The 16,930-nt window shown below is 43.7% G+C and overlaps 1 protein-coding gene across 2 annotated transcripts in view; it reads right to left on the bottom strand.

The window, feature by feature from the left end:
* The window catches only part of LOC106565449 (arf-GAP with GTPase, ANK repeat and PH domain-containing protein 1), a 75,149-nt gene that overhangs the window by 50,424 nt on the left and 7,795 nt on the right, over positions 1-16,930 (bottom strand). The gene's annotated exons all lie outside the window — the stretch shown is intronic.

Genomic DNA, 16,930 nt, shown 5'->3' with positions numbered 1-16,930 from the left:
AGAGATTATTTACACTGACTACCCACACATCCAACTTTTACACACAAACTCTCACACACACACAAACGCTGCTGTTCTATTATATACTATTTATGCCACTGCATGACCATGTAACTACCCACTTTGTATTTGTAAATACATTGTAATACAGTCCATTTTTACGATGCATACTATCTCTCTTATTACTTCTTTTACTTGACTTTGACTTTTTCAGGGCTCTAAAGAGCCCACATGCGACAAAATGTTTTGCTGTTCGACCTGTACTTTTATTTTGGAAGCACAGGCTGATAAATTGTTTACAAATTATTAACCAACTTTCCCTCAGAACTGTTCTGATGTTTTCTGTCAGCTAAGTAATGGCATTAGCTAGCAAGAACAGCAACAATGAAATTCGGCGGAATTTAAGCTTTCTTTAACAAAAATTGTTTATTAAATGATCAACCACGACCAGGAGATGATGAGGACAATGTTAAAGACGCTGTTACCAATCCACTTCCTCAGAATAAAAAGAGCTACACGTTTGGAGAGGGACTAGCCCAATTATGTACTATTAGATTTTAATTTTATTTATGAGAGGTATTGACATGTTGAATGCACCGAGCTGTCCGTCTAAACTACTGGCACACAGCTCGGACACCCATGCATACCCCACAAGACATGCCACAAGAGGACTCTTCACAAGCCACAAGTCCAGAATAGACTATGGGAGGCACACAGTACTACATAGAGCCATGACTACATGGAACTCTATTCCACATCAAGTAACTGACGCAAGCAGTAGAATTACATATTTTTTTTTAAAGATAAAAAAAACACCTTATGGAACAGCGGGGACTGTGAAGCAACACAAACATTGGCACAGAACATGCATACACCCACACTGATTTAGTACTATAAATATGTGGTAGTGGTGGAGTAGGGGCCTGAGGGCACACAGTGTGTTGTGAAATCTGTGAATGTATTGTAATGTTTTAAAATTGTATAAACTGCCATAATTTTGCTGGACCCCAGGAAGAGTAGTTGCTGCTTTGGCAGAACTAATGGGGATCCATAATTAATACAAATACTCTTAAGGAGCCTAACGTTACGGTCACGTCTACTCCCGCTCCGCGGCACACAACGTCGCTGGTCTAGTAACCCATCATTACGCACACCTGCGCCTCATCATTAGGCACATCTGGACTTCATTACTTCCCTGATTCCTCTCCCTTTATCTTGCACTCTGTTGTATCACCCATCAGGCAGTATTGTTTCTGTGTTCATGTTCAGACACTACGCTTGTTTGTTTATTCACTCTACGTTCGTTCTTATTAAACTCACCAACTGCACCTGCTTCCTGACTCCCTGCGTCTTCGTTACAAAATACTGCCTCACAAAATGGAAGCAGCAGCCAACCAAGACATCTCCCAGATGGTCGGCGAACAGGGAGACCTACTTCGCCAACACCACACGTTCTTCAACGTCTAGATCTTCCTCAAGGGGCAGAGGATCCTCTATCATGAGTCGACCCAGTGCCCCCACAACCAAGAGGTTCAAGGTTTCCACGGTTATTTCCCTGCTGACCAGGCGGGCGTTGGAGTGGGCTACGGCCGTCTGAGGAGGCGAGGAGGAACTGGGTTCCTATGATAGGTTCTTTGCTCTATTCAGAGGACTATTCGATAATCCACTGGAGGGCAGAGAGGGGGTGAGCGTCTACTCCAACTACGGCAGGAGGGCCAGACCACTACGGAGTACACCCTCACCTTCTGTACAGTGTCATCATCCAGAGGATGAAATGAGCTGGCACTCTGCACCTTATTCAGAAGAGGATTGCACGAAGAGGTCCAGACTGACTTGGCATGCCTAGACGACACCCTCTCATTGGACACACACCGCGATGGCCATCCGTCTGGATAACCTCCTTCAGGATGGTCGGCACCCCCATCAACTCTCCCTCCTTCGTTGACAGTTCTGAGTCAGAGCGTAACAGCCACTCAATGTTAGTGATGGCTGTTTAACAGTCTGATGGCCTTGAGATAGAAGTTGTTTTTCAGTCTCTCGGTTCCAGCTTTAATGCACCTGTACTGACCTCGCCTTCTGGATGATAGCGGGGTGAACAGGCAGTGGCTCGGGTGGTTGTTGTCCATGATAATCTTTTTGGCCTTCCTGTGATATTGGGTGGTGTAGGTGTCCTGGAGGGCAGGTAGTTAGCTCCCGGTGATGCGTTGTGCAGACCTCACTACCCTCTGGAGAGCCTTCCGGTTATGGGCGGAGCAGCTGCCGTACCAGGCGGTGATACAGCCCAACAGGATGCTCTCGATTGTGCATCCGTACAAGTTATTGAGTGTTTTTGGTGACAAGCCGAATTTCTTCAGCCTCCTGAGGTTGAAGAGGCGGTGCTGTGCCTTCTTCACCACGCTGTCTGTGTGGGTGGACCATTTCAGTTTGTCCATGATGTGAACGCCGAGGAACTTAAAACTCTCCACCCTCTCCACTACTTTCCTGTCAATGTAGATAGGGGCTGCTCCCTCTGCTGTTTCCTGAAGTCCACAATCATCTCCTTTGTTTTGTTGATGTTGAGTGTGAGGTTATTTTCCTGACACCACACTCCGAGGGCCCTCACCTCCTCCCTGTAGGCTGTCTCGTCGTTGTTGGTAATCAAGCCTACGACTGTAGTGTCGTCTGCAAACTTGATGATTGAGTTGGATGCGTGCATGGCCACACAGTCGTGGGTGAACAGAGAGTACAGGAGAGGGCTGAGAACGCACCCTTGTGGGGACCCAGTGTTGAGGATCAGCGGGGTGGAGATGTTGTTACCTACCTTCACCACCTGGGGGCGGCCCGTCAGGAAGTCCAGGACCCAGTTGCACAGGGCGGGGTGGAGACCCAGGGTCTCGAGCTTAATGACGAGTTTGGATGGTACTATAGTGTTAAATGCTGAGCTGTAATCGATGAACAGCATTCTTACATAGGTATTCCTCTTATCCAGATGGGTTAGGGCAGTGTTCAGTGTGATGGCGACTGCGTCGTCTGTGGACCTATTGGGTCGGTAAGCAAATTGGAGTGGGTCTAGGGTGTCAGGTAGGGTGGAGGTGATATGGTCCTTGACTAGTCTCTCAAAGCACTTCATGATGATGGAAGTGAGTGCTACAGGGCGGTAGTCATTTAGCTCAGTTACCTTAGCTTTCTTGGGAACAGGAACAATGGTGGCCCTCTTGAAGCATGTGGGGACAGCAGACTGGGATAAGGATTGATTGAATATGTCTGTAAACACATCAGCCAGCTGGTCTGCGCATGCTCTGAGGACTCGGCCGGGAATGCCGTCTGGGCCTGCAGCCTTGCGAGGGTTGACACGTTTAAATGTTTTACTCACGTTGGCTACAGTGAAGGAGAGCCCACAGGTTTTGGTAACGGGCCGTGTCAGTGGCGCTGTATTGTCCTCAAAGCGAGCAAAAAAGCTGTTTAAACCCGCACCCGTACACAAAGTCATACTTGGCCTCGTGTGGCTCCAACACCACGACCCCACCACCTCCTGGTCGAGGATGGAGATCACTGACTGGCTGGGCACGCCGCCCCTTGTCTGGTATGCATTTTTGTAAATAACAACTGGTGCACGATATCTAAGGAAGTCTCGAGGTATTACTCGCCTGAGGTAGAGTATCTCATGATCAACTGTAGACTACACTACCTACCTAGAGAGTTTATCTGTATTTCTCATAGCTGTTTATACATACCACCACAGTCAGAGGCTGGCACTAAGACAGCATTGAATGAGCTGTATTCCGCCATAAGCAAACAAGAAAACGCTCACCCGGAGGCGGCGCTGCTAGTAGCCGGGGACTTTAATGCAGGGAAACTTAAATCGGTCTTTATCAGCATGTTAAATGCGCAACAAGAAGGGAAAAAAATATATAAAAAATGAAAAAATAAACTCTGGACCACCTTTACTCCACACACAGAGACTGATTCAAAGCTCTCCATCTTGCAAATCTGACCATAATTCTATCCTGATTCCTGCTTACAAGCAGAAATTAAAGCAGGAAGCACCAGTGACTAGATCAATTAAAAAAAGTGGTCAGATGAAGCAGATGCTAAGCTACAGGACTGTTTTGCTAGCACAGACTGCAATATGTTCCGGGATTCCTCCGATGGAGTTGAGTACACCACAATAGTCAATGGCTTCATCAATAAGTGCATCGATGACATCGTCCCCACAGTGACCGTACGTATATACCTCAACCAGAAGCCATGGATTACAGGCAACATCCGCACTAGCTAAAGGCTAGAGCTGCTGCTTTCAAGGAGCGGGACTCTAACCCGAAGAAATCCTGCTATGCCCTCCGACGAACCATCAAACAGGCAAAGTGTCAATACAGGACTAAGATCGAATCATACTACACCGGCTCTGACCAACTGGCAAGTGTCTTCACTGACATTTTCAACCTCTCCCTGTCCAAGTCTGTAATACCAACATGTTTTAAGCAGCCCACCATAGTGCCTGTGCCCAAGAACACTAAAGGTAACCTGTCTAAACGACTACCGACCCGAAGCATTCACGTCTGTAGCCATGAAGTGCTTTGAATGGCTGGTCATGGCTCACATCAACACCATTATCCCAGAAATTCTAGACCCACTCCAATTTGCATACGGCCCCAACAGATGATGCAATCTCTATTGCACTCCACACTGCCCTTTTCCACCTGGACAAAAGGAACAACTATGTGAGAGTGCTATTCATTGACTACAGCTCAGCGTTCAATGCCATAGTGCCCTCAAAGCTCATCAATATGCTAAGGACCCTGGAACTAAACACCTCCCTCTGCAAATGTATCCTGGACTTCTTGACGGGCCGCCCCCAGGTGGTAAGGGTAGGTAACAACGCATCCGCCACGCTAATCCACAACACAGGCGCCTCTCAGGGGTGCGTGCTCAGTCCCCTCCTGTACTCCCTATTCACTCATGACTGCACGGGCAGGCACAACTCCAACACCATCATTAAGTTTGCCGATGACACAACAGTGGTAGGCCTGATCACCAACAACGGAGGACGTCAGAGACCTGGCCATGTGGTGCCAGGACAACAACCTCTCCCTCAACGTGATCAAGACTAAGGAGATGATCGTGGACTACAGGAAAAAGAGGACCGAGTACGCCCCCATTCTCATCGACGGGGCTGCAGTGGAGCAGGTTGAGAGCTTCAAGTTCCTTGGTGTCCACATCACCAACAAATTAACATGGTCCAAGCACACCCGAAGACAGTCGTGAAGAGGGCACAACAAAACTTATTGCCCCTCAGGAGACTGAAAAGATTTAACATGGGTCCTCAGATCCTCAAAAGGTTCTACAGTTGCACCATCAAGAGCATCCTGACTGGTTGCATCACTGCCTGGTATGGCAACTACTCGGCTTCCGACCGCAAGGCACTACAGAGGGTAGTGCGAACGGCCCAGTACATCACTGGGGCCAAGCTTTCTGCCATCCAGGACCTCTATATCAGGCGGTGTCAGAGGAAGGCCCTAAAAGTTGTCAAAGACTCAAGCAACTCTAGTCAGACTGTTCTCTCTGCTACTGCACAGCAAGCGGTACCGGAGCGCCAAGTCTAGGTCCAAGACGCTTCTAAACAGCTTCTACCCCCAAGCCATAAGACTCCTGAACTCCAAATGGCTACCCAGACTATTTGCATTGCCCCCCCCCCCCCCCTTTACAACACTGCTACTCTCTGTTGTTATCATCTATGCATATTAATATTAATAACTCTACCTACATGTACATATTACCTCTAACTAACCGGTGCCCCCGCACATTGACTCTGTACCAGTACCCCCCCGCATATAGTCTGGCTATTGTTATTTTACTGCTGCTCTTAAATTACTTGTTACTTTTATTTCTTATTTTTATCCATATTTTTTTAACTGCATTGTTGGTTTGGGGCTCGTAAGTAAGCATTTCACTGTAAGGTCTACACCTGTTGTATTCGGCGCATGTGACTAATAAAATTTGATTTGATGTTGGAAGACCTGCTTTCTCTTACCCTGTGGTTCCACGTCGATTAAGATTATTGTGGTTGCCCTCCAGGCCAACATCTCAGAGGTTTACCAGGATCTCCCGGAGGTTTTCGCCAAGACCCACTCCACCGGTCTCCCTCATTGCCCTCTGGGACTGTGCCATCGACTTGCTTACAGACTCTGCGCATCAAAGCTGATGCCCTGTCCTGTCTCCACGATTCGGGAGAGGTTCCTGTCCTGAGTGCGCCCATCATACTGCCCTCCCGAATCGCTGCCCCTGTGCTTTGGGACATAGACGTGGATATCCGCCAGGCTCTGGAGAGGGAACCCGCGCCTGCTACCTGTCCTCCGGTGCACACCTACGTTCTCATGGAGGTAAGGGATCGGCTATTGACCTGTCTAGCGGCAAGGGATCTCCAGCACCACTCAATCCATCTCCGTTAAGTACTGGTGGCCCACCTTGGTGCAGGACGTCGCCCGCTACGTCAACTCCTGCTCCATATGTGCCCAAACTAAATCTCCCCGGCACACTCCAGCAGGGAAACTCCTTTCCCCTCTCCTCAGCGGCCTTGGTCCCATCTGTCCATAGATTTTGTTACTTATATTCCCCCGTCTTATGGTTTCACCACTGTTATGGTTGTTGTGGACATATTCTCCAAATCCTGCCATTGTATCCCTCTCTGATCTCCCTACTGCTCTCCAGGTCGCTGAGGAACTGTTCCAGCAGGTCTTCTGGCACTATGGCCTTCTGGAGGACATTGTCTCTGACCGTGGTCCCAATTTCATGTCGCGGGTATGGAGACGGGCAGGTGGAGAGGACCAACCAGGAGCTGGGGATATTCCTGAGGAGTCACTGTCAGGACCAGCAAGGGGAGTGGGCCTGGTTCCATCCTTGGGCGTCCTGGGGTACCAGCCGGCCCTGGCCCCCTGGACCCCGATCCAGACCCTAGCCCCTGCGGTGGACTAGTGGTTCCGGCGCACAGAGGTGGCTTTGGACGCTACCCATGTGAGGCTTCAATGCACCATCTGCCACTAGAAGGAGCAGGCGGACCGCCACCGCAGTGAGGAAACAATATTCCATCCTGATGATCGCTTCTGGTTCTCCACCTGTAACCTCCCGCTCTGCCTGACCTGCTACATCTGAGCCCCTGGTATGTGGGGCCATTCAAAGTCCTCCAGAGGGTCAATGAGGTAACTTACCGATTACAACACCCCAGTAACTAACGGATCTCCCCCTCTTCATGTTTCTCTCCTTAGGCCAGTGGTTCCTGGTCCCCTGGCTGATGCCATCCAGTACCTGGTGGACTGGGAGGGGTACGGTCCAGAGGAGCGGTGTTGGGTTTCGGTGGACGACATTCTAGATCCCAATAGCATCAGAGATTTCTACTTTCGCCGTCTGGACCGGCCCGCTCCGTAGGAAGTCCACCTGGCCGGCGTCATCCTGTAGCTGAGGGACCATACAGATAATTGTATGTTTGGGGTACAGAGGTAGTCATTCAAAAATAATGTTAGACACTATTATTGCACACAGAGGGAGTCTTTTGTGACTTGTTAAGCAAATGTTTACTCCTGAACGTATTTAGACTTGCCATAACAAAGGGGTTGAATACTTATTGACTCAAGACATTTCAGCTTTTCATTTTTAAATAATTTGTAAAAATGTCTAAAAACATAATTCCACTTTGACATTACTGGGTATAGGCCAGTGACACAAATTTAGGATGCAACACAACAAAATGTGGAAAAAGTCAAGGGGTGTGAATACTTTGAAGGGATTATATACATACAGTACTAGTCAAAAGTTTGGACACATCTATTCATTCAAGGATTTTTCTTTATTTTTATATATTGTAGAATAATAGTGAAGACATAACAACTATGAAATAATACAAATGGAATCATGTAGTAACCAAAAAGTGTTAAATCAAAATATATTTTATATTCTTCAAAGTAGCCACCCTTTGCCTTGATGACAGCTTAGCACTCTTGGCATTCTCTCAACCAGATTTACCTGGAATGCTTTTCCGACAGTCTTGGAGTTCCCACATATGCTGAGCACTTGTTTGCTGCTTTTCCTTCACTCAGCGGTCCAACTCATCCCAAACCATCTCAATTGAGTTGAGGTCGGGTGATTGTGGAGGCCAGGTCATCTGATGCAGCACTCCATCACTCTCCTTGGTCAAATAGCCCTTACACAGCCTGGAGGTGTGTTGGGTCATTGTCCTGTTGAAAAACAAATGACACTGCCACTAAGACCAAACCAGATGTGATGGCATATCGCTGCAGAATGCTGTGGTAGCCATGCTGGTTAAGTGTTGCTTTAATTCTAAATAAATAATAGACAGTGTCACTAGCAAGCACCTCCTCCTCCATGCTTCACGGTGGGAATCACACATGCAGAGATCATCCGTTCACCAACTCTGCGTCTCACAAAGACACGGCGGTTGGAACCAAAAATCTAAAATTTGGACTCATCAGACCAGAAGGACAGATTTCCACCGGTCTAATGTCCATTGCTCATGTTTCTTGGCCCAAGCAGGTCTCATCTTATTGGTGTCCTTTAGTAGTGGTTTCTTTGCAGCAATTCGACCATGAAGGCCTGTTTCACGTAGTCTCCTCTGAACAGTTGATGTTGAGATGTGTCTGTTACTTGAAATCTGTGTAGCATTTATCTGGGCTGCAATTTCTGAGGCTGGAAACTCTAATGAACTTATCCTCTGCAGCAGGAGATAAAACTCTGGGTCATCCTTTCCTGTGGCGGACCTCATGAGAGCCAGTGTCATCATAGCGCTTGATGGTTTTTGCAACTGCACTTGAAGAAACTTTCAAAGTTCTTGAAATTTTCCGGATTGACTGAGCTTCATGTCTTGAAGTAATGATGGACTGTCGTTTCTCTTTGCTTATTTGAGCTTTTCTTGCCATAATATGGACTTGGTATTTTACCAAATAGGGCTATCTTCTGTATACCATCACACACGCGCGTTACAAGACAAGTGATTGGCTCAAACACATTAGGAATAAAATAAATTCCACAAATTGCTTAACAAGGCACTCATGTTAATTGAAATGCATTCCAGGTGACTACTTCATGAAGCTGGTTGAGAGAATGCCAAGAGTGTGCAAAGCTGTCATCAAGGCAAAGGGTGGCTACTTTGAAGAATCTCAAATATATTTAGATTTGTTTAACACTTTTTTGGTTACTACATGATTCCATGTGTTATTTCATAGTTTTGATGTCTTCACTATTATTCTACAATGTAGAAAATAGTAAAAATAAAGAAAAACCCTGGAATGAGTAGGTGTGTCCAAACTTTTGACTGGTACTGTATGTTTGCTGTTACACTTTTCAAAACAATCAATGTTCTGTTTAGTATGTTATTTGTCCAAAACGAATTACCTATGTAAATATGTCATTTGCAGTAAAAAGAATATAAATAAATCAAATGTCTGGTGATCCTTACTTTTTGAAGTTAGGAGCACCAGTGCTACCAATTAAAAAAGTTAATTATTTATATTGTTATTATTGACTGATGTACTGCATTGTTGCGGGAGCTAGCACATAATAATTTCGCTGCACATTTTATACCTGCTGTATACTGTGCGTTTGAAAATGTAAAATTTGACACACACACACACACACACACACACACACACACACACACACACACACACACACACACACACACACACACACACACACACACACACACACACACACACAACACACACCACACACACACACACACACACACACACGTGGTTCTGTTGAGTGTAAGGTACAGTACTTGAATGGTAAAGCATGCAAAAAACGATTTGTTAACAAAATAGATCAAAAATCCATTGAACACAACAATCAAGTGCAAACTGCACATCAAAGTTCAAAGAACTCATGAGACAAACAATCCAAACATTCCACTGAGGGGTGACGAAGCCATTGTCGTCATTCTTCTTTTATGCTGTTGTGACATTTATCAAGGCAACCACCAAGAAAGACTGCATTCCCTTTCCACTGGGGACCACGGCCCTGTGCGTTCCAACACACCATCTGCATAACTAAAATGCTGCTCTTGAGAGCCACACCACCACTCTAGTTTTGCTAATCTGATAGTTGACATGTTCTGCTTTCTGGTGTAATCGCCGGCATCAGAGTACATTCATTTTGGCCTGAGGTGTGACCTCTTTCTTAAAGGGACACATTTATATTTCTCCAGTTCTGGAAGGGAGGCTAGGCCCGGCTGTGTGACAAGGGCATTATGTGATCCTTCCATAGAGGAATTAAATCAACATTTAGCCTCCCCGGCCACATCATAATGACGATTAACATCCTCCTGCCATAAAGGGTGTGGGCGGTGTGTGTGTGTGTGTGTGTATGCAATGTTAAGTAGACAGGGGTTGGGTGGGACTTAGGAGACCCCTATGCAGGCAATCAGAAATTGGGCACATGCACATACAGAACTAATAACACTTGACTCGTCCGCAATGCAAATGGAATAATGGAAAACACATAAATGAGTGTGTAGAAATTATGTGCATACACGCCTTACACACAGACACTGCAGAATGAAACACACACACACACACACACACACACACACACACACACACACACACACACACACACACACACACACACACACACACACACACACACACACACACACACACACACACACACACACACACACACACACACAGAGAGAGAGAGAGGGTGAGTGGGTTCAGAAATCGAATCAGAGCTCTTGAGAGAAGATCCGGGGTGTTTCAAATTGTCCTAATTGCCTAGTAACTGCAAAATATGAGATCTGCAATAACACAAAGAAAGCAACTAGATGAGACTGACAAGTCTGCATCTGAATGATTAGGACTGGAGATAAGGATATCATCTAACTGCCACACCAGTGGAGAGAAACCAGGTGGTGTGTTGCAGTGAGCTGTGATCTCGGTCTCTTCCTCTGTGTCTCATAGAGATGGTGTTGAAGGTGAATAGTGTCCCTAATGAGGAGTGATACCTGCTGTGAGGAAAGGCTAACTGACAACACAAGGTGGAGGGACAGAAAAGATGAGATAGGATAGACGTAAGACAGAGGGGCGGGAGAGCATTTTTGAGGTGCTTGATTTAGGTTAAGTCCAGGGAGTGGTACTTGAGGAGACACTGTAAAAGTGTGTGATAAAATAAACATTGTGGGAGTAAGGCGAATTTTGAATTGTAAATTAAGTAGAGTACAGGGGAGGGAGAAAGCTGTACCAATACATGCTATGTCTGTCTCCTTGAGGAAGGAAGTGGCTTTGCAGAGAGACAGAGGAAATAGGGCCAACGATGACGAGACTCGCTGCCATGAAAACGTCTCAAGGGGCACGCTATTGGTAACCACAACGTGCATAAATGCACAATCAACCTGATTGCTCATTATATTGTCACGATTGTTAGTTCAGGGCATAGAGGTTTGTTTGACGTTAGATTCAGATACAATACTTGAATAGTAAATCCAACAACATCCTCTACCACATTTACAGTTTTACAGTTAGTAGAATTAAAGTAAACACGGGACTGGTACAGTTGAAGTTGTAAATTTGCATTCACCTTAGCCAAATACATTTAAACTCAGTTTTTCACAATTCCTGACATTTAATCCTAGTAAAAATTCCCTGTCTTAGGTGGCATCTTAGGTGGCACTTTATTTTAAGAATGTGAAATGTCAGAATAATAGTAGAGAGAATAATTTATTTCAGCATTAATTTCTTTCATCACATTCCCAGTCTGTCAGAAGTTTGCATACACTCAATTAGTATTTGGTAGCATTGCCATAAAATTGTTTAACTTGGGTCAAACGTTTTGGGTAGCCTTCCACAAGCTTCCCACAATAAGTTGGGTGAATTTTGGCCCATTCCTCCTGACAGAGCTGGTGTAACGGAGTCAGGTTTGTAGGCCTCCTTGCTCGTACACGCCTTTTTCAGTTCTGCCCACAAATTTTCTATAGGAGTGAGGTCAGGGCTTTGTGATGGCCACTCCAATACCTTGACTTTGTTGTCCTTAAGCCATTTTGCCACAACTTTGGAAGTATGCATGGGGTCATTGTTCATTTGGAAGACCCATTTGTGACCAAGCTTTAACTTCCCGACTGATGTCTTGAGATGTTGCTTCAATATATCTACATAATTGTCCTCCCTCATGATGCCATCTATTTTGTGAAACAGTTCTATTTTTGTTTCATCAGACCAGATGACATTTCTCCAAAAAGTACAATCTTTGTCACCATGTGCAGTTGCATGGCGGTGGCTATTTGCAAAGGGTGGTTATTTGAAGAATCTCAAATATATTTTGATTTGTTTAACACTTGTTTGGTTACTACATGATTCCATATGTGTTATTTCATAGTGTTGATGTCTTCAATATTACTCTACAATGTAGAAAATAGTAAAAATAAAGAAAAATCCTTGAATGAGTTGGTGTTCTAAAACTTTTGACCGGTAGTGTGTGCTGTTTTACTAATTCTGTTAAATGTGTATGTATGTATATGTATATATGTATATATATATAAACAGAATTAGTCAGGAGCCCGTAAAACAGCGCCATCTTTCATAACATACAGCATTGCGGTATGTATCGTCCAATCACAGAGCGGATACAAATCACGTGGTCTGATAATGTTGCATCTAGACGTTCCGCTAGAACGGAAGAGCGTTGCGCGAAATACAAAAACCTCAAAAATGCAATAATTTCAATTTTTCAAACATACGACTATTTTACACCATTTTAAAGATAAGACTCTCGTTAATCTAACCACATTGTCCGATTTCAAAAAGGCTTTACAGCGAAAGCAAAACATTAGATTATGTTAGGAGAGTACATAGACAAAAATAACCACACAGCCATTTTCCAAGCAAGGAGATATGTCACAAAAACCCAAAACACAGCTAAATGAAGCACTAACCTTTGACGATATTCATCAGATGACACTCCTAGGACATCATGTTACACAATACATGTATGTTTTATTCGATAAAGTTCATATTTATATCCAAAAACAGCATTTTACATTGGTGAGTGATGTTCAGAAAATGTATTCCCACCAAAACGTCTGGTGAATGACCATAACAATTTACAAAAATACTCATCATAAACAGCCATTTTCCAAGCAAGCATATATGTCACAAAAACCCAAAACACAGCTAAATGAAGCACTAACCTTTGACGATCTTCATCAGATGACACTCCTAGGACATTATGTTATATAATACATGCATGTTTTGTTCAATCAAGTTCATATTTATATAAAAAAACAGCGTTTTACATTGGCGTGTGATGCTCAGAAAATGTATTCCCACCGAAAACTTCCGGTGAATTTACTAAATTACTCATCATAAACGTTGACAAAATACATAACAATTATTGAAAAAAATTATAGATACAGAACTCCTTTGTGCAATCGCTATGTCAGATTTTAAAATAGCTTTTCGGCGTAAGCACATTCTGCAATATTCTGAGTACATAGCTCAGCCATCACGGTGAGCTATTCAGACACCCGCCAAGTTCGGGGCTCACTAAACTCAGAATTACTATTAGAAAAATTGTATTACCTTTGCTGATCTTCGTCAGAATGCACTCCCAGGACTACTACTTCCACAAGAAATGTTGTTTTTGTTCCAAATAATCCATAGTTATGTCCAAATACCTCCGTTTTGTTCGTGCGTTCAGGTCACTATCCAAAGCGCAATTCGAGATAAAAAATTCAAAATGTTCCATTACCGTACTTAGAAGCATGTCAAACGCTGTTTAAAATCATTTTTTATGGTATTTTTCTCGTAAAATAGAGATAATACTCCAACCGGACAATAGTGTATTCATTCAAAGAGGAAAAGAAAAAAACAGCGTGGTCGCGTGAATGCGCATATCCAATCTCTTTGTCACCAGGCAGACCACTGAGAAATTGAGCTACTATACTCTGCCCAGAGACAGGAGACGCCTCAATCCGCTTTCTGAAGGCTTTAGAGAGCCAATGGAAGCCTTAGAAAGTGCTACGTAACCCCACAGATACTGTAGTTTCGATAGAGAATCAAAAGAAGAACTACAAATTCTCAGACCGGCCACTTCCTGCTTGGAATTTTCTCAGGTTTTTGCCTGCCATATGAGTTCTGTTATACTCACAGACACCATTCAAACAGTTTTAGAAACTTCCGAGTGTTTTCTATCCAAATCTACTAATAATATGCATATTCTCGTTTCTGTGCAAGAGTAGTAACCACTTTAAATCGGGAACGTTTTTTCATCCGGCCGTGAAAATACTGCCCCCTATCCCAAAGAAGTTAACGAACACACGATGTCAATCGATAGCTGCCTTATCGTCCAATCACAGAGCAGATACAAGTCATGTGATCTGTGATACAAGTCATGTGATCCGCTAACAGATCACGTGACTTGTATCTGCTCTGTGATTGGACAATACAGACCGCGAGGCTCATGGTTAGCTTTGGTTTTGGTGCTCGATTTCTCAACACAAAGGTTGAAACATTCATAACCGACAGGCACTACATCAACATAGAATTGTTTTGCAATCTTGGTCTAAGTTACACAGTAATATTGCAATGAAATCACCACGGATTTTGAGGATTGAGAATCCACATCTGGAACCCCTGGTTGCAGTCCTATTCTAAAATCTTTGTCTGAATGCAACATATTGAAATGTAAATAGGGTCCCCTGGGAAACACTGACCAACACTTTGGTTCCTACCCTGTCATAACTCCTACCTGGCTTTTTCATTTTCTGCCATGCCAAACAACAATACCATAGAATTAGAATAATCATTATATGTGTATGCTTCCAACAATTCACTCAAGTGTTGATCTATATTGCAAGTCAAATTGCAATATTTGGTTTGAAAACGTAATTACATTTTCTTGCCCACATTGTGCAGCCCTACTAACCTGAAAACTTTACCACTATATCCTAACATTTGGTGGCACAGAAAGAAAGGAAAATGTATATATTATTCACTAGATGTGTTTCAAAAGTAAGTTGAATTCATATAGGCACAATGTAGGCTACATCTCAATCAATTAAAAAATGTATTTTTCTTGTGGTCCTACATTTTATGTGGAGCTCCTAACTTTTCTAAGTAAGGAGCACCAGTGCTACCAATGAAGCATGTTAATTTAGAACCCTGCACACAGAAGGTAGCAATAAAAGTTGCAAAGACATACTGTAGATGATGCTAGATATGAGGTGTTGTCTGCATTACTTTGAAGGAACATGAATGTCTGTCAACACCTCTGCAAATAGCGTTACATCTCTCTCTCTCTCAATCCGTTTGCTCTCATGTTAGTCTGAAAAAAGGAAGGCTAGTATGTATTGCTCTATGACTACTGGGTGTGCACAGGAGTGAAGCATTTTGGGTGAAGGTAAGCTAAGCAGTGAGCTGGGATATAGGAATTACACTTTCTCAGCAGAAGTGAGGAGACAATGAGATAAAGAGAGAATTAGTGTTCAGACAAGCCTGGGTCCTTCGATTTCTCTTAGTCAAAATAGCATCCCTCAAGGATGAACTATAAATAGAGCGTATCAGTTGATTCTTTGAAGCTGCGCTTCGAGTTCCTAACAGATATTGATAGAGCGTAACAACTACACGTCTCAATGCTTCATATTTATGATATATGAGCATCCATATGAGGGTATGAATATTGGGCGTGCATATTGCATATGCATTTGACTGTATAATATAAGTCCATACTTCCTTCCTTCCCTTTCGGTCAGTTTCTTCCTTAAGTCGATTTAATGGCTCGTCTGTGAATAATTTTTTTGAAAATGTCTAAAACACCATTTTCCACCACCATGCTTCCTGATGTTGCGGTGCGAGTTCAGCCGTGGTAAACAACATCACACGATGTGCAACATCTAGAAGATGTCAGAAAATGGTGATGGAAAATGTTGTTTTATTAAGACAGTACGCATATTTTCTGTGTTCTTTTCCACCGACGAGCCATTAAATCGAGTTAAGGAGGAAACTGACGCTTTTGCAGCCTGAATGGAGGATATTTTATGTATGAGCCGGTCCATGGGGAACACAATCATATTGCCGGCTGAATAACTTGAAGTCATGCCGCATTCAAAACAACTGGGAACTCGGAAATCTCAGACTTCCAACTTCAGTGCGTTCAAGACAACTGGGAACTTTTTTGCTTTGAGTGGGAAAAATTGTTTTGAACGGTCATTCAACAAACTCGGAATTCCAAATTGGAAACTCAAGCATCTTTCTAGAGGGCCTACTTTCTGACCTGAAGATCACTGACCTCATGATTTGACCTTGGAGTTCCCAGTTGTCTTGAAAGTACCATCAGACATTAAAGATGCACTATGCAGAAATCGCTCTGCCATTTTATAGTTAGCCTTATTTCAGTTTGTGACAAAACAAGCTAGTTTAGAGAATCATTATACCATCTAAACCACAGTTAAATACCTTTTCCATAACCAAAATTATTGTATTTTCAGCTGTTTGAAGCTGGTGTACAAAGCCGAAAGTAAAAGACGCAAAAACAAAACTTAAAAACGGGAAGCATAGCAATAGCGCAAATAGAACAGATATACCGCTTCTTAGAATTGCTTTCAATGAGAATGACAAAACTATAACCAGTGCTTGACTTGGACTGAAATTGGTTCCGGTACTCATTATTTGGGTGCTGGCACTGTTTATATTTAGGTGCAGGAGCTCAACAATAATTTTTAGGTAATATTCTATAAGAGGAACAGGAGCTATAGCAGTAGAAAATGTGAGGTCCCAGTACTCAGCTCCGGTGAGCTCCTGTCCAAGTCAAGCACTGTCTATAACTCACATTTCTATGTGAATTTTGTTGATTGACCATAAAGTTACATATTGCAGCTTTAAAGTCAGATGTAAGACGATCAACGACATAAAAGGAATAATAGCGTCAGGTTGGGCTATCCTTGGATTTG

The sequence above is a fragment of the Salmo salar genome, chromosome 12 (assembly GCF_965601325.2).
Source record: "Salmo salar chromosome 12, fSalSal1, whole genome shotgun sequence".
Taxonomy (NCBI): domain Eukaryota; kingdom Metazoa; phylum Chordata; class Actinopteri; order Salmoniformes; family Salmonidae; genus Salmo; species Salmo salar.
This window is presented reverse-complemented; position numbering and strand designations above follow the sequence as displayed.